The sequence below is a fragment of the Symphalangus syndactylus genome, chromosome 2 (assembly GCF_028878055.3).
Source record: "Symphalangus syndactylus isolate Jambi chromosome 2, NHGRI_mSymSyn1-v2.1_pri, whole genome shotgun sequence".
Lineage (NCBI taxonomy): Eukaryota > Metazoa > Chordata > Mammalia > Primates > Hylobatidae > Symphalangus > Symphalangus syndactylus.
In genome coordinates this window covers 63,992,629-64,011,089 of record NC_072424.2, presented here as the reverse complement: position 1 = coordinate 64,011,089, position 18,461 = coordinate 63,992,629, and the positions used below count along the sequence as shown (strand labels likewise).

Genomic DNA, 18,461 nt, shown 5'->3' with positions numbered 1-18,461 from the left:
CACTCAGCAGCATGACAGCAACTCACTGGATCAGCTTGGGCCTTATAACTGCTAGGCCCTATGCTGTAATAAATAACAGCTATGGGGTGAGGTTTTGCATGGTATACAAAGCAGGCAATTTCTAAATGGCTAAAAAATATGCTCGTTTGAGACCAATCTGAGTTTGGTGACAGCAGGCTTTTGAGCTAATGAGTCAACCTTCAGTGAAGAAATAAACAACTTAGGGGTTTAACACACAGAGGCCATCTTTATCTCATTTATATAACACCAACCTATTTTTTCCAGGGCAGGGCTGGTAAATAATAACTGAAACTTGTCATACAGCTTCTGAATAAACCCAGGCATGTCTTAAGGAATAATGTTTATCAACTAAAATGGATAGAGCCCAAAAAACTTTCCTGATTGTACAAGAAAACAAGATGAAGAGACATAAAATTGGCTAGCTTCTCAAGTTTTCTATTTAGCTACTAAAGGAAGTGAGAAAACCAGTGGAAGTCAGGTATTTTCATCTCCAGATGTGGCAGAAACAGCATGTTTAAAGGAACAAATGTTTAATCCACAAAGTACACTTTCAGCAAGGTTCTTAGAGAATTTCACTTTTAATTAAGGCTTGGACAGTAAGGAACAATAAGCAATGAAAATGACACCTTATCCAAGTGATTCCACTCAACAGAGGGGTAAAAGGAACCTTGGAGAATATGTATCAGTGAGAAACTGAGGCTCAGAAAGGCATATGACTTTCTGAGGCATATCACACTGTTAATTAGGGAAAGCCTGACCTTCCACTCCTTGGATTCCCCATCTAAGGCTTGTCCCTTTATATTACAGCATTCCCCGACAAACCTTTGTTGATTATACCATATAATCTACTAACTTCTGGGTTTATTAGAGAGGTTAAAGTGCATCAGGTGCCATTTTTGAATTGTAAATCTTTCTAAAGAGAAGCTTTAGATATTTAACTTTTATAAGATTTTTTCTAAAGCTAACAATTAATATAGAGTTAATTTCTTAAGAATCGTGGTTATATTTTTGAATGTTTTTTATAAATGCTCATTTCTTGAAAAAAGCAAGGATAACTCAGTTATCAGAGAGACAGATGCTCTTCTGGAGGCCATTTAATAGCAAAACAGTGCTTTTGCTCTTAGCTTGAGAGTCTGGGACTAAGCACTCTGTAAGAACAAATATTTAAAAGACAACTAGAGCATGTGTTTCATGTTTTAATTTTCTCGTGACCACAAATGAAATCAAGGTAAACCATAAGACAATTCTCCACCTTTAAAAGTTAATCCTTAAAAATACAGGTGTAAGTAGAATTCTATTAGAAGAATGCATTAGTTTTTCTGATTAGAGCACAACTTCCTTTTGAAAGGTTTGGTTCATTTTTACTGTTTATAGACACAAATCTCACATTGAGACCTTGGTCATAAGACAGGGCAAGTCCTTCCACATCTAAATTACAGCAGATTAGTTAAGGCAGTTCTAGCCGCTATAAAGGTAAATCCCCAAAATCTCAATCCCTAGCACAATCAAATTTACTCTAGTAAAATCTAATAGGGCATGCAGTGGATAGTTTTTCGCAAAGTGATACAGCAATCCAAGATCCTTCCATTCACCATCCCCTTTAATATGCATCATCAAACTTCTGCTGTGAAGAAGAGCTAGAAATATTTTAGGCTTAATGAGCCAGTCCATGCCTGTTGAAACTATTCAAGTTAGCTGTTGTCATTTGAAAATAGTCATAGATAATACCTAAATTAACAAGCAGAACTATGTTTCAAGGTAAGTTTATTTATGAAAGCAGGTGGTAGATTGGATTTCATCCACAGGCTACAGTTTGCCAACCACCACCACAGAACCTCAGAGTGCTTTGCTTCTAACTAACTGGAAAGGAAAGAGACAGCATAGATGTGTGTGTGTGTGTGTGTGTGTACCAGGTGGACCTGGACCCAGCCTGGAGGAGGCAGACATAATGTGGCCAGACTTCAGTCACACAGCCACACAAAGCAGCAGTGGAAAATGTAGACTCGCTGCTTGCCAAGAGATATATACAAGTAATGACACTGTTAACACATAACAATTATTCATGGTCCACCCTTCTGGTCACCAAATGTCTATTTTATACTTTCTCTTATCTATAGAACACATTTACCAGCACCCTATTCCCCCAGCTGAAAGGTACATCCAAAGCCCCATGAAGTCACCACATCCAGTTTCAAAAGCAAACTCTCCACTTGATGCAGTCTGTCAGGTCCAAAGGTGGCTCCTTATAGCCTGGTAGCTAGGATATAAAACAACTAGTGATTTTAGAATGAAATATCAAGTTATCTTTCACAAATATCCAATATATAATGGGGATGTAGGAACAGGATAATTATAATAAAATATTCTATTCAAAACAGGATATGGTAGCTAGGATATAAAACAACTAGTGATTTTAGAATGAAATATCAAGTTATCTTTCACAAATATCCAATATATAATGGGGATGTAGGAACAGGATAATTATAATAAAATATTCTATTCAAAACAGGAAAGACCATAAGGCACATAAGCAGCCCCTGGTCAATGGAAACAATGCAGTCCTGTAGGGTAGCCTCTGTGAAGGCTCCACCCTGGGGAGTTGTGAAGTACTTTGCTTACATATTGATTTTGCTATCTAGAAGGTACTTGTTTGTCCATCAGTCTCCATGGCCACAGATACTACTTTCTGAGAGTTTCTTCCTTGTTCATTAACCTCCAAGGTCATATCCAAAATGGACATTTGCAGGCTTCTTACAGCACATTCCCTGCCAAAGCTTCTTTTAAGATCTCTAAATGGTCCCAAACTTATAGCAGTTTCGTACTTACCCTGGCAATAGATTTCCCTCAATATTTTTCAGGCCAAAAGCCACTCCCATTCAGTTGCAAGTGCCAATAACCACATCCAAAATTCTTTATCAGACATAGTTTCTAAGTTTGTTTTCCTTCTTAACGTCTTTACTCCATGCCCCTGTCTGTGTATCTGTCTCTCTCTCTCTCTCCCCACCCCCGCCCCTTCCTCTCAATTTTACTGTGGCTGCTTTGATGCTGTCTGAAACAAGAGAATTTGATGGAATGGTAACACTGTTAATCTGAGTTATTGTGTTTTGCTAAGAGATTTTAGTCATCTTTTCCAATCCAGGCTTTTAAGTCTTAAATCTCACTATTCAGAGTCCAGAAGTGGTTGACTTTTTCCAACTTGTAAGGCCCTTGAAATCGAGAAATTCTTTGTTCCCTTTATCCTCTGCTCAAAAACTGGCCAAATCTTTATCTCTTTATTTAATACTTTTCTCAAAACAGCAATAAAAGTCAACATAATCACAATGACTGTCATTCTGGTAGAGCTGATACAGGAATGCTGGGGAAAGAAGAGCATGGTCCCTTTAAATGATATGGAATCGGGAAAGGAAAGTGTGGGATAGAGAAGAGCATGGTCCCCATGTACCCAGGTGAGGATAGGCATTTCCTGCCCAAATGCTGCATTTCCCAAGACCACCCTGGTGTGCCACACCCCCATCCTGGGCCTATAGAAACCCGAGAACCTAGCAGGCAGACACACAAGCAGCTGGACATTCTGAGGAACACATGAGTGGAATAAGACATAAGCGGTTGGTCATTGAGAGGACGTTGAGAGGAGCATGCCAGCAAAAGAGCACACCCACAGGGATGGGCATGCCAGCAGGCCATCGACCTGCTAGATGAGGCAGAGTTTGGCTGGGGCAGCTGGGGGAGACCTAGGGCCGCTGAGTGGCCCAACTGCAGGGGAAAACCATCTGCCATTTGGTTCCCCATTGGCTGAGAGCTACTTCCACTCAATAAAACTTGGCACTCATTCTCCAAATCCAGGTATTATCTGATTTTTCTACTACAAGGCAAAAACCTGGGCTACAGAAATCCCTCTGTCCTTGTGATAAGGAAGGGGTTTAATTGAGCTGGTTAACACAATCCACCTACAGGCAAACTAAAAGAGCATCCTGTAACCCACGACGACTGGGGCTTCAGGGCCTGTAAACATTCACCCCTAGACACTGCCATGGGTGGGTTGAAGCCCCACAGCCTGTGCATCTGTATGGTCCCCTACAGGTTTGAGCAGTGGGGCACTGAAGAAGCAAGCCACACCTCCATCGCATGTCCTGGGAGGGGGACAAGGGAACCTTTCAACTGGGCCTCACCCGAGATCTGGGAATGTGAGTGTGAATGAATGCAAAACTGTCGGGTCTGCCTCTCTTCCAAATCCCTGCCATCTCTCTCTTTCCTGTGAGTAAGAGTCTCTGTTTCACTTCACAGAGTTTTAAACCTCCATAACTGGGCCTGACAAAACCCCCAGACTTTGTCTCTTCTCTCACGGGGTTTGAAATGGCTCTTACCTCTTTCTTTATAATGTTAACAGTTTTGCTACAGACTACAGGAATGTTACTAAGTAAAATGAACATTTGCCTCAGTCACCAAAGGTACAAATCAGACCAATTTTTCCTAGAGGTGGCATGTATGCCTCCATCTCAACAACTGCAGGCATGCATGGCTCAGGGCACCTCTCCTTACCCTTTCCCCTCCCAGCTCAGGCACTCAGGCATGCCTGCAGCAGGCAAAGGCTGCACCCAACAGACATGAAGAGAGGTGGGAGAAATCCACAGTGGTAGCCTAGATTCCACAGGGCTAACGGATGGGCACTTCTTGCCCACTACCCCAATGGAAGCTTTCTTTCCCTGGCCAAGGAATTAAGCCTGGTCTGAAATGGGGGAAGGATATAAGGATTGGGGCGGCCCACTTGCACTAAGCAAGTTGTTCTTCCCCTGGAATCTTCCCCTCTTTGCCCCTTATACTGTTTTTCTCTTTTTTTTTCCTTTTCTTAGTGGGAGGGCCCCCCTCCCAACTCTTTTTCTGATAGGGAAGTTAATGAAGGAATGGACCCTTCTGGCTGAGAACTGCAAATTCAACAGAGCACATTTGAGACACTGTACATGGGTATAAACAGCCTCTTAAATGCCTTTTCAGTCCCAAACTCAATTCCAAACTTCAGGCAAATGCCTTAGAAAGAAAAACCAGGTCTGAGGGATCCAAAACCAGGCAACAGGCACTATGTAAATGGGCAGGACCTATTCCTGCTGACTAAACCCTCCACCCCATGGAAGGAGACCATGCTCCACGGCATAAACAGGCCCAGGAACTTTGCTGACAGCAGAAAGAAATGGAGGCTTGGGTGAGGGTGGTGAATTCCTATTCTCCAGGTTTTCCCTGCTTCGTGGGTGCATACCACAGTAGTACCTATGGCCGGAGATAAAGGGTGGAAAGTGAAAGAAGAACACTTGCTTTCTTTCTCCATCACACCCTGAGTTTTCACTGAAGAAGGAAGAGAATAAGGGACACCTCTATACCCTGTCTTTCAGAATGGGCAGCCAGTTCTCTTCACCACCCCCAGCCTATGCTCCTTTGGAGTGTATCTTGTACCATTGGGACTGCTTTGACCTTCAGAATCTGGAGGAAAAACACCACATAGCTCTCTGCACAAAGGTTTGGTCAAATTATGAAGGACTGGCTTGGCCTCAGGAAGAAACCATTTATTTCAATACCATCTGGCAATTGGAACTTTTCTGTAGACAGGAGGACAGATGGTCTGGGGCCCCATATGTGCAGGCTTTCTCTACTTTGCAAGATATTCCAGACCTTTGGTGACAATATAAGATTGATCCAGCCCCCCGTTTGCCATCTCAGGCAAGGGACAAGCCCAGGAAAGTAAACATATGAGTCCAAGAGGCACTTCTAACAGAGGAGCCAGCTCCCTCAAGCCCTTCTCCTCGAGGTCCACCCCAACCTCCCTATACAGCTTCAGCCTCTCACTTGCTCCCTTCTAAAAATCCTCCATCTAAGCAAGTCCCAGTCTCACTCCTGCCCCTCCAACAAATACCCAGTGAAATTGGGTCCAGTGAGGTCCAGGTCCTCTTCTCCCCACCGGATTTAAAGCAAATTATGGGGGATCTTGGCAAGCTTTCGGATGACCCTGATAGACATATAGAGGCTTTCGAGAATTTCACCCAGATATTTGAACTCTCCTGGAAAGATGCTATGTTACCTTTGAATCAGACCCTGATGGACACTGAGAAGCAGGCTGCTCTGCAAGCAGCAGAGAGATTTGGGGATGAGCTTTGTATCACATATAGTGCCAGGGAAGGGGGTGAACATTATCCAACAAGAAGAGAAGCAGTATCAATGGATGACCCTAAATGGGATCTCAATGGTTTAGTGGAAGACTGAAGGAGAACACGCTTTCAGGTGTGCTTAATGGAAAGCTTACGTAGAACTAGGACCAAGCCTCTCAATTATACTAAGTTGTCCATGATCCACAAGGGATTTCATGAAAATCCCACTGCCTTCCTGGAAAGTCTAAGAGAGGCCTTGGTAAAAGCATACCTCTCTACTCTATCTCCTGATTTAGCTGAAGAACAGCTAATCCTAAAGGATAAATTTATTACCCAGACAGCTCCTGACATAAGAAGGGAACTACAAAAACAGGCCCTGGGACCAGAAAGTACATTAGGGGACATCCTGAAAGTGGCTACCTTGGTCTTTTATAATAGAGACAGGGAGGCCCAAGAAAGAAAGAGGAAATACAGGAAAGAAACAGAAGTTTAATGGCAACCAGGCAAGTCCACAAACCCCAGAATTACCAAGTGCACCTGTTAACTGCTAAAGATGTGGCAAGAACAGCTATCTCTCTTCCAAAAGTTCATTTGCTCCAACACAAGGTTTAATTTCTTTCACCAGGGTGAAATAGCTTGGGGTACAATGTTATTGTTAGTGTATTTCACTTCTTATCTCTGTAATCTTTGACACTAAATTCTTTCCTTGTATAATATACATGTTTGTATATTATACAAGGAAATGTATAATTATACAAATGCATGTTTGTATAATATACAAGGAAATATGCATACTTAACCTCAAAAAACTTGTTGTTTCTCTCACACCTAGAAGCCATCAAACTCCAAATGGTCAGACAACCGGAGCCTCAGATAATGACTCCCCTTTTCCAGGAACCCTTAGAGAGACCTCTGGGAGGAATCTGACTGCTGTTTTCCCCAAAACAATGCCCCCTATCAGCAGGAAACAGCTAAGACCGGTGATCATCCATATTTTAAAGGCAGTTAGATGTACCTCTTCAAAGGGGAAAAATGATACGAGAGTGCTGAGAAGAGTGTGTTCACTTTAAATGATACAGAATTGCAGAAGGGAAGTTCTGGGTAGAGGAGGGCATGGTCTCTGGCTAGGGCTCCACCCCCATAGACCTAGGTGTGGACAGGAATTTCCTGCCCAAATGCTGCATTTCCCAAAAACACCATGGCCTGCCATGCCCCTATCCTGGGCCTATAAAAACCTGAGACCCTAGCGGGCAGACACACAAGCAGCTGGATGTCATGAGGAACACATCAGCAGAAGAAGATGTAAGTGGTTGGTCATAGAGAGGACGTCGAGAGGAGCACTCCAGCAAAAGAGCACACCAACAGAGATGGCACGCCAGCAAGCCATGGACCTGTGAGATAAGGTGGTGTTTGGCTGGGACAGTTGGAAGAGAGCCAGGGCCACTGAGTGGCCCAACTCCAGGGAAAAGCCACCTCCCTTCTGGCTCCCTCATTGGCTGAGAGCTACTTCCACTCAATAAAACTTTGCACTCATTCCCCAAGGCCACATATGATCCAATCTTTCCAGTACACCAAGGCAAGAACCCAGGCTACAGAAATCCCTCTGTCTTTGTGATAAGGAAGGGGGTCTAATAGAGCTGATTAACACAAGCCCCCTATAGGCAAACTAAAAGAACACCTTGTGGCCGGGCATGGTGGCTCATGCCTGTAATCCCAGCACTTTGGGAGGCTGAGGCCAGTGGATCACCTGAGGTCAGGAGTTTGAGACCAGCCTGACCAACATGGTGAAACCCTGTCTCTACTAAAAATACAAAATTAGCCAGGCGTGGTGGTGCATGCGTGTAATCTCACCTACTTGGGAGACTGAGGCAGGAGAATCACTTAAACCCAGGATGCAGAGGTTGTGATGAGCCAAGATCATGCCATTACACTCCAGCCTGTGCAACAAGAGTGAAACTCTGTCTCAAAAAAAAAAATGAAAGAAAGAACACCTTGTAACACACACCCACTGGGGCTTCAGGAGCTGTAAACATTCACTCCTAGACACTGCCATGGGGTTAGAGCCCCATAGCCTGCCCATCTCTATGCTCCCCGAGAGGTTTTGAGCAGCGAGACACTGAAGAAGCCAGCTACACCCCCATCACATGCTCTGGGAGGTGGATGAGGGAACCTTTCCCCTTTCAGAGCTACAGGGTCCTAGGCTTATACATGTATGTTTTATAAGTTGTCACAGATGATATTTTCACCAAATATTTTGGCATGGTACAACAGAGCTCTTCAGTCTTCTATATAGCTAGGTGGATATTTTGTTTGTTTTCTACCACCTGATCACCAAGACAATGATGCATATGTTTACTTTCTGTATTATGACAGCACTCCACTCTGGTACCAGCTGCAGTAAAAGATAATCTCAGTGGACTTATAGAGGTTTATTTCTACACTTACATGTAGTCTAATCATATGTTTAACAGGTGAAATTCCATACAGAGATTCTTTCCTTCTACCTTGTGTCTCCTCTATTACCTAGGACCAGGAAGTCCCTAGCTTCTAGCCAAAAGTCAGGAAAAGAGAAAGATATGGTTATGTGGAAGTGGTTTTAAATCAGACTTTAAAGTTCCCACATTCTGCCCACATTCCAGAGGCCTGAACTCAGTCACCTGCCGGTACCTGCTATGTACCAGGAGATAAAGGAAATGAGTTTTGGTAAACACATAGCAGCCTGTCATACACAACACTCACATTGCTCCCGTTATGTAATTAGAAGAATATAAATTCTGTTATCCTATTAAAAAAAACATCAATGAGCTTATTAGGATATTGGGGTGATCAGACCCAGCACCAGGCCATGGGGTCTAAGATGTCCAGCAGAGTCAAAGGAATGAGACAAGACAAGAGTGCGTAAAGTGGGACCAGGGGGTCAATGCTAGTATGGAGGCTGCAAAGGCTCCGAGCCCTGGAAGCCCACACTATCTATTGGTGATCAAACACAGAAGCAGGTGGTGAGGATGTGGGGGTTGAAAGAAAGCGGTGTATCAAGTGCATGAGCTATAGCTGTGACAGTTCAGCATTTCCTTTGAAGCATATGGAACATGTTCTGCTACTTGAGATAATGGGAAACATGTTCTTCTAGTTTAAGATACAATCGATCTATGAGCCTGGGAGTGCTAGAAGCAAGGAGCCAGCAAGTCTAGACACATTCCAGAAGCCACGAGGGGTTTTATACCCTGAGCCCTGGATTCCATCCAAGCCATGAGGGGTTTTATGCCCTGGGCTTAGATTCTGGTGGGGCCGGAAAGCCTTCCACACTTTGGCACAGAGTTTGGTGTTCCAAAGGCCATGAGGGGTTTTAGACCCTGGACTCCGGACATGTTCCAAGATTCTTTTACATTATGTCAGACATGCAAGCCCTGCCTCAGCTTTTTTCCAAACACTCAGCTTTTCCCCAACATTAGGAGAAGACAGATTGGGAGATTCTGGCATAATCAGAAATCAGCAATTTGATGTTTAGGACCTTATAATATTAAAAGTAGCAAGGGGAACCTCAAAGATCAGCCAGTCTTACTGTCTCATGTTACAGACTAATAAACTGAGGCTCAGATGGGCATAAGGAATCAGTGGTAGACATGGAACTGGAATACTGGTCTCCTCTCACCTAGGTCAGGGGGGTTTGCTATATGCCTCCCTGGCCTTAATTCTTCCTGAATCTGTAAAGTTGCTGTATGCTGATAAACCCAAAAAGAATTTTAAAAAATTTACATGTAACTTTTAGTGAATACAGGAAACAAAACAGCATCCAATTAGAAGACAAATACAAATCTTTGGTCAGAATTGCAGTGGTAATAAGTTATATGGTTTATGTGATCCTAAAGGAGATCTAATTTTTTCCTCCAAATATGGGATAAATTTCAACTGAATGTTGTTTCTCAGACCTTTTCAAACTGCTTGAACCTGGAGGATTAATCAGATCAAAGCAGAGAAAAACTATCACTTGTAAAACTAAACAAAAATGAAATAGAGAAATGTTTGCAAAAAGTTCAGAAAGCAACAATGGGTGATGAGTAGGACACAAATTAATTGCTGAAAGAAACAGAAACGGGTTATACTTTTCCACTATGAGTTTTTGTCCTTGGGATAGGTGATTATCCTCTTCAGATCTAGAAATAATGGTTTCTTCTCTGCCTCATTTCTGAGGTTGTAGTCAAGACAAAATGAGATCATGTATACAAAAGCAACTTGCAAGTTAGAAATCACTATCAAGGAGAATATTGTTACCATCTTCAAATAATCAGCAATAAATCTACTTTATCCTGTAAATAGCTGTTAAAATCTATTGTGGCCTATGCAGTCTTCATAGAGCAATATGAATATAAGTAATTTACTACATTAGTTGTTACTCTGTTTCATAATTATTTTTTGCTGTAAAACTGTACCTACACTAAATTTCCAATGCTTTTTTCATTTATGCAACTATGTGGAAAACATCATCAGAAATTAAAAATACAAAACATAGTTTCAGAAAGGCATTTACAAAATCCAAAATTTAGTGAGCTGTTATAAGTTTCTTTTAACAACTAACAAGGTTAAATACTAATAAACTGATAATGAGAAAGATTATTTAAGAATGAGGTCTTTGTAAGTCAAATACTGAGGAAAGAAATATTTGATGATAAATGTCCAAGAGTAGGAGAGGGGAGGTGATAACCTCGCATAAAGGGTCAAATACAATAATGGGTAGAATCAATGAAAGTAAACTAAGATAATAGCAATTTCTTTTATTGGGAATTGTGTGGGTGCAGAAAATAACCCCTCTAGAGAATTACTCTACATGTCTGTATGGATTGGGTTTCTTCTTTTCAGTAGATCATAGAAAATGCTAAAGAGTATTCTGAAGAACTGACTTTCATTATTGGAGGCACATTTTACATAGTTTTAAAGGTCTTTATCTTCTATTGCAGATTTTATAATAAAGCGTAATTTATTATGTAGAAATGGTTTCCATCTACAGACTGACTCAGAAGGGCTAAGAAGAAACCTAATATTGGCAAGTCTCCTACTTGTTCTCCAGTAAGGCAACCTCCATCTGCACCTCCATTCCTTCCTTCCTTCCTGTAATCCAAAACCTAGAGAGTTTTCTGAGTTTCTAGACTTCTAACCTGGAAGAATCCAGCACCCTGATATATGCACAGATATAGGCCTAAGTTTCCGCAGAAAGATCGGCCGTGGTAATGCTGGTGACCTGTGGAGACACCCTCCTGAACTGTGGCTCCTGAAGTCAGGCTGCTTATTTTTATTTCAGAGAAATAGTAGATAGCTACAACTCAAAATAATTTTCAAGGTCTTTAAAAACTTAGGGCCTCAATGCAATCGGAATACTAACATATGAATGCATTTTTCTTAAAAAATAAAAGTGGTGAAGGACCAATTAGCATTATGAATATTTCCACCTAGTTCCCCAATCATTGGTGGGCCTCCAGTTGTCCATTCACTAGCCTCTTTGTGTGCCTACTAGTGAGCCATTTGCTAATTCCTTTTGGTAATATTACTTGGAACTCTGAATGACATTTTTAGTATGACAATTATTGCCAAAGCTTCTAGAAAATAACACGAGATCATACTTGTTACACCTACAAGATAAAGGAAAGACAGAAAAAAACAAGCCTATTGAGATAGAATTCCCATTTCATCAAGGATTCAGACCAAAATGATACAATTTTGCACAACTTTTGTTCAGGGTATATTCTGACATTTCAGCAGTCTTCCAATTCAATGATTTGAGGGAAAAAATATAAACAGGCTCAGTTCTGGCTCAAACTGGTTCTTTTTTTTTCAGGAAGCAAACTGGTATTTTTAATTTGATGCAAGATTAATATTTGAGTTCAGTTCAAGATTCAGAAAATTAGTATGGTTAATTCCAGTTTAAAGTTTGATTCAGGTCTCTAACTGGTCATTGTATCAGTCATGGCTCAAAGAAAAAGAAAAATATATATTTTTTAATTTTATAAATATATAAATATATATATTAGGTAGCATGAGAGAAAAATAGAATCATATCATTAATGGCTTTGAAAAGAACCAAGAATCTCATTACGGTCAAAACTAAGCACAGATTTTCTTTTGTCATATGAGTTAGAATATACAAATGCACCTATTTCTAAGAATAATCCCTTAGAATAAAAGCCAGACATCTTTTTACTAAATGTTAACTCTATCCCTCTTTTCCCAGAGCAACCAAAAAATATCTAATATTTTCTAGAAAATTCTAAATTAAAAATTCTAAATCTTTATTCCTTTTTATTAATGTGATGCATAATTTTATAAATTTTGTATACAGTAATATATAGTAATTTGACATATACATACATACACACACACGTACACATATAAAGGGTAGCAGATAAGGAGTTTTTAGTTCACTGAAGAGCAAGAGAAAGGCAAGAAGTAAATCAACAAAAGCTGATCAATCCAACAGTTGAGAGTCTCTAAGATTCTTTTCTGGATCAAAACACACAGCTTAGAAATTATTATTCTGCAAGTACATTTGATAGGATGATTTATTGAGCTATTAATGTGTGATTTGTTCAAACAGAATTTTCCCTCCTCCATTCCAAGTAGGCCTCTCCTTATAAGTTTGAGATGAATAAAGAGATCTTATCCTGAAATGACAACAGTGGGAAGAGGTAGAATTGGAGAGGGGAAAATGGAAAAGCATCACTGTAGGTTCATAGAGCAGTGCCTGTTCCAAGCAATACCTGAGAGATGAGGCAAAGGGGAATGGCCCCATAGGACAATCCCAGGCCCACCCTATGTCCCTGTTTAGAAAGAAAATACCAGAACAAAAAGCTTCAAGATACTGAAAGCCTATATTAGTTTCCCTATTGCTGCTATAACAAATTACCACAAACTTGGTAGTTTAAAAGACAAATATCAGCCAGGAACAGTGTCTCATGCCTGTAATCCCAGCACTTTCCGAAGCTGAGGAGGACAGATCTCTTGAGGTCAGGAGTTTGAAACTAGCCTGCCCAACATGGTGAAACCCTGTCTCTATGTAAAATCCAAAAATTACCTGGGCGTAATGACATGCACTTGTAATCTCAGCTACTTGGGAGGCTGAGGTGGAAGAATTGCTTAGCATCGGGAGGTGGAGGTTGCAGTGAGCCAAGATCACGCCACTGTGCCCCAGCCTGGGTGACAGAGTGAGACTCTTTCTCAAAACATACACATGTGTGCATGCACACACACACACACACATATTATCTTACAGTTCTGGAGATTAGAAATTCAAAACGGGTTTTACTTGCCTCAAATCAAGGAGCTTTCAGGAAAGGAATGCATTTTTTTCTGGAGGCTCTAGAAGAGAAATCTATTTCCTTGCCCTTTCCAGCTATTAAATGTCATCTTTATCCCTTGGTTCATGGCCCCTTCCTCCATATTCAAAGCTAGCAGTATAGCATTCTCAATGCTCCCTCTTTCTCCAACCTCTGCTTCCCTTGTCACATCTCCCCCTGTAACTCCAACCTTCTTACCTCTCTTATAAGGAAGCTTCTGATAACATTTCACTCATCTGGACAATCCAGTCTTGCAAATGAGGGCATCAGGGGTTATACTGACGAACTGGAGATTCGAGATCCTTCCTCCAATCTCCATACATCTAGTAAGTCAAGGGATTCTTATGTAGCACCAAAAGAGGAAGGAAGCCACATTAATAGCTAAGAACTGAACTCATAGTCCAAATTATCTTGATATTAAGAAAAATTTAAAATATGACATTTTTTGCAAGACCAGGTATGAAAGGGAAAAAAAAGAAAAAAAATTTAATTTGACATTTCTTTTGTGTGGAGTAATTTTTGTGCCTATAACATATAGCTTTGTTTTGCTTTCCTAAATGCATTACCCCTGAGTCATCACCATTGAAACTGCTCTACCAAAGTCACATGGACAATTAACAAGTATTCACTAAGCACCTATTATGTATAGAGCACTGTACTAGAAACTGCAAGTAATATGGAAGAAATAGAAAACAGGCCCCTCTCCTTAGGTAGAAATTTGTACAAAATCCATAGATTAGACCTACTTGTGGGAAAAAGAAGATAACAAGAGTACGTATCACACTAAAGTATATTTTATAAATAAGTTTTTCAGCCGCCCAGATTCTTCCTACATTTTATCCTCACTGATTTGGTATCATTTCCTCACAGAATTGCTTTACAGAATCCTCATAAGAAACTCTATAAAAGGGAGCTTTTCTGGTCAAAGAAGCTTAGGAATATACTAACACCTCATTTTTTATTATGCAGCAATGGCTCAGAGAAGTTTGACACCAAATAAATTATTTTTACTTTAACTCAGTGTTTCCAAACTTATTTTGCCTATAGCCATTTTCCTCATAATTCTTACTACTATCCCTCTTTATCAAATGCTGATTTATTGCAATGATCACCTTTTTATTTAGACCACTTATTAAAGGCAGAAACAGAAAACCAAATACTGCATGTTCTCACTTACAAGTGGGAGCTAAATGATAAGAACTCAGGAACACAAAGGGAACAATAGACACTGGGGTCTACTCGAGAGTGGAGGGTGAGAGGAGGGAGAGGAGCAGAAAAGATAACAATTGGATACTGGGCTTAATACATGGGTAATGAAATAATCTGTATAACAAACCCCCATGACACGAGTTTACGTGTACCCTTAAATATAAAATGGAAGTTAAAAAAATAAATTTAAAAAAATGTTTCTATTTAAAAAGCCCAGCTACGACACGGCCTACTGGACATTTAATAGATATCTACAAAATAATGTAAATATTTACCATGATAAATGTCCATCTCTCTCTCTTTTAACTCCTGTATTTTTTAGTTATTTAGTACAATAAAACTAACCCCCTGAAGTTCTATGTTTTAGTAACTTTAGGATTAAAAGTTGACAATCACTTTTTAGAAGTCTGAATAGATTACATCCACCAGTCCTCCTTATCCATCAGTGTGTTTAGAGGTAGCATATTATGGAAGGGTAAGTGGTTACAACCTCTTCTCAACTCTGCCTGTAACCAGCAGTGTGGCCCCATGCAAAGCCCATGGCCTCCTAGCACCCAATGCACTCACTGGAAAAGACAAGAGGATGAACTAGATGATCTTCAAGGCTCCATGCAACTCTGTTATTTATGTACATTCTTTATCTAGGTATTCATTTCTTCAAAGGATGTCCATATATTAGATAATGATTTATCCTAAAGAAACTATGCTATCTTCCAACCCCACTACTATCCCAACAGTTCATTTGTTTATGTTCAGTGACTATCCTTTATTATAGATTCTACCAGCATTCCCAGTCTGGCTGCAAAGGAAATATATATTCTTGGTGCAGCTTATAATCTTACAAAGTATTATGGACTGAATTGGTTCCCCCCAAAAAAACACATATATTGAAGCCCTAATCCCCAATATGACTGCATTTGGAGATGGGGCCTTTTAGAAAGTAAAACAAGGTTATAAGAGTGAAGCCTTAATCCAATAGAACTTGTCCTTAATCCAATAGAACTGGTCCATATGGGAAGAAGTGACACCAGGATTGGGCACACACATATAAAGGGCTATATGAGGATACAATGAAAATGCAACCATCCACAAGCCAAGGAGAGAGAACTCGGGAAACCAGGAGTGGAGCAACCAAGCCTGCTGACACCTTGATCTCAGACTTCCAGTTTGTAGAACTGTGAGAAAATAAATTTCTGTTGTTTAAACCACACAATCTGTAGTACTTTGTTATGGCAGACCTAGCAAACTGATACACTAAGCAAATATAATCTATATGTAGAAACAAGAAACAAAGGGTAAACAATAAGTGACTGGATATAATCAAATGAAAATATGCATACTTTCAACAGGGACTACAGTCAGCAATAAGTTGTTGTACCTTTTAGAATAACTGAGGAAGTATAATTGTAATGTTCCTACCACAAAGAAATGATGAATGCTTCAGGTGATGGATACCCAATTTACCCTGATGTGATTGTTACATATTGTATGCCTGTATTAAAATATCTTATGTACCCCATAAATATATACACTACTATGAACACATAAAAATTAAAAATTAGAGGAAAAAAGCGAGTTTTAGCTCAGTAACTTCCAAATAAAACTAGTTTGATTGTCTTGTATTTTTAAATATTGGAACTTTGAAAGAGATTATACTAGGTCAGTATTTTCCAGGGTTTTTAATAAATTTTTATTTCCATAGGTTTTTGGGGAACAGGTGATGTTTGATTACATGCGTAACTTCTTTAGTGGTGATTTGTGAGATTTTCATGTACCTATCACCTGAGCAGTATACACTGAACCCAATTTGTAGTCTTTTATCCCTCACTCTCTTCCCACACATTCCCCCTGATTCCCCGAAGTCCATTGTGTCATTCTTATGCCATTGCATCCTCATAGCTTAGCTCCCACTTATAAGTGAGAACATACGGTGTTTGGTTTTCCATTCCTGAGTTACTTCACTTAGAATAATAGTCTCCAATCTCATTCAGGTTGCTGCAAATGCCATTAATTTATTCCTTTTTATGACTGAGTAGTATTCCATTACATATATATATCTCACAGTTTCTTTATCCACTCATTGATTAATAGGCATTTGGGTTGGCTACACAATTTTGCAATTGTGAATTGTGCTGCTGTAAACACGCATGTGTGAGTATCTTTTTCATATAATGACTTCTTTTCCTCTGGGTAAACACCAAGTAGTGGGATTGCTGGATCAAATGGTAGTTCTACTTGTAGTTCTTTAAGGAATCTCCACACTGTTTCCCATACTGGTTGTACTACTTTACGTTCCCACCAGCAGTGTAAAAGTGTTCCCTTTTCACCGCATCTGTGCCAACATCAATTACTTTTTGATTTTTTGGTTATGGCCATTCTTGTGGGAGTAAGGTGGTATCACATTGTGGTTTTGATTTGCATTTCCCTGATAATTAGTGATGTTCAGCATTTTTTCATATGTTCGTTGGTCATTTCTATATCTTCTGTTGAGAATTGTCTATTCGTGTTCTTAGCACACTTTTGGATGGGATTGTTTGTTTTTTTCTTACTAATTTGTTTGAGTTTATTATAGATTCTGGATATTAGTCCCTTGTCATATGTGTAGATTGTGAACATTTTATCCCACTCTGTGGGTCGTCTGTTTACTCTGTTGACTGTTACTTTTGCTGTGCAAAAGTTCTTTTGTTTAGTTGAGTCCCAGCTATTTATCTTTGTTTATATTGCATTTGCTTTTGGGTTCTTGGTCATGACATTCTTGCCTAAGCCAATGTCTAGAAGAAACTTTTTTAGTGTTATCTTCTAGCATTTGTATAGTTTCAGTCTTAGACTTAAGTCTTTGATCCATCTTGAGTTGGTTTTTGTATAAGGCGAGAGATGAAAATCCAGTTTCATTCTCCTACATGTTGCTAGCCACTTATCCCAGCACCATTAGTTGAAAAGGGTTTCCTTTCCCTACTTCCAATCATGGCAGAAGGCAAAGGTGAGCACAGTGTCTCACACGGCAGAAGCAGGAGCAAGATAGAGGAGGGGGTGCTATATACTTTTAAACAGACAAATCTCGTGAGAGCTCTCTCACTGTCATTGGAACAGCACCAAGAGGATGGTGCTAAACCATTCATGAGAAACACCTTCATAATCCAATCACCTCCCACCAGGCTCCTGCCTCCAACACTGGAGATCAGAATTTGATATGAGATTTCAGTGGGGATACAGATCCAAAGCTTATTAGTCATTTTTACCATATTAATTCTTCCAATCTATGAGCACAAAATATCTATTTTTTTGTATGTTCCTCAATTTGTTTCATCAGTGTTTTGTAGTTTTCATCGTAGATATCTTTCACCTCCTTTGTTAAATTTATTCCTGGGTGGGTTTTTTTCTTTTTTGGATGGGTTTTTTTAATAGCTATTGTAAATGGAGTCACTTTCTTGATTTCTTTTTCAGCTTGGTGTGCAGAAATACTACTGATTTTTATATATTAATTTTGTATCCTTCAAATTTACTGAATTTGCTTATCGTTTTTGATAGACTCTAGGTTTTTCTCTATATAAGATCATGTCATCTGAAAAGAGGAACAATTTGAGATTCTCTTTTGAAATTTGTATGTCCTTTGCTTTTTTTCTCTTGCCTAATTGTTTTGGCTAGGATATCAGGTACTGTGTTAAATAAGAGTGATACAAGTTGGCAGTCTGGTCTTTTTCCAGTTTTTACAGGAAATACTTTCCACTTTTTCCCATTAAGTATGATGTTAGCTGTGGGCTTTTTATTTATG

General features: G+C 39.8%; 1 long non-coding RNA gene across 2 annotated transcripts in view; it reads right to left on the bottom strand.

Annotated features, from left to right (window-relative positions):
• Window positions 1-2,159: 2,159 nt before the first annotated feature.
• The window catches only part of LOC129470258 (uncharacterized), an 83,696-nt gene continuing 67,394 nt past the window's right edge, over window positions 2,160-18,461 (bottom strand). For both annotated transcript variants that reach the window (XR_008653194.2, XR_010116084.1), the window contains exon 3: window positions 2,160-2,278. This is a non-coding gene — a long non-coding RNA (uncharacterized lncRNA). The remainder of the gene's footprint in view (window positions 2,279-18,461) is intronic.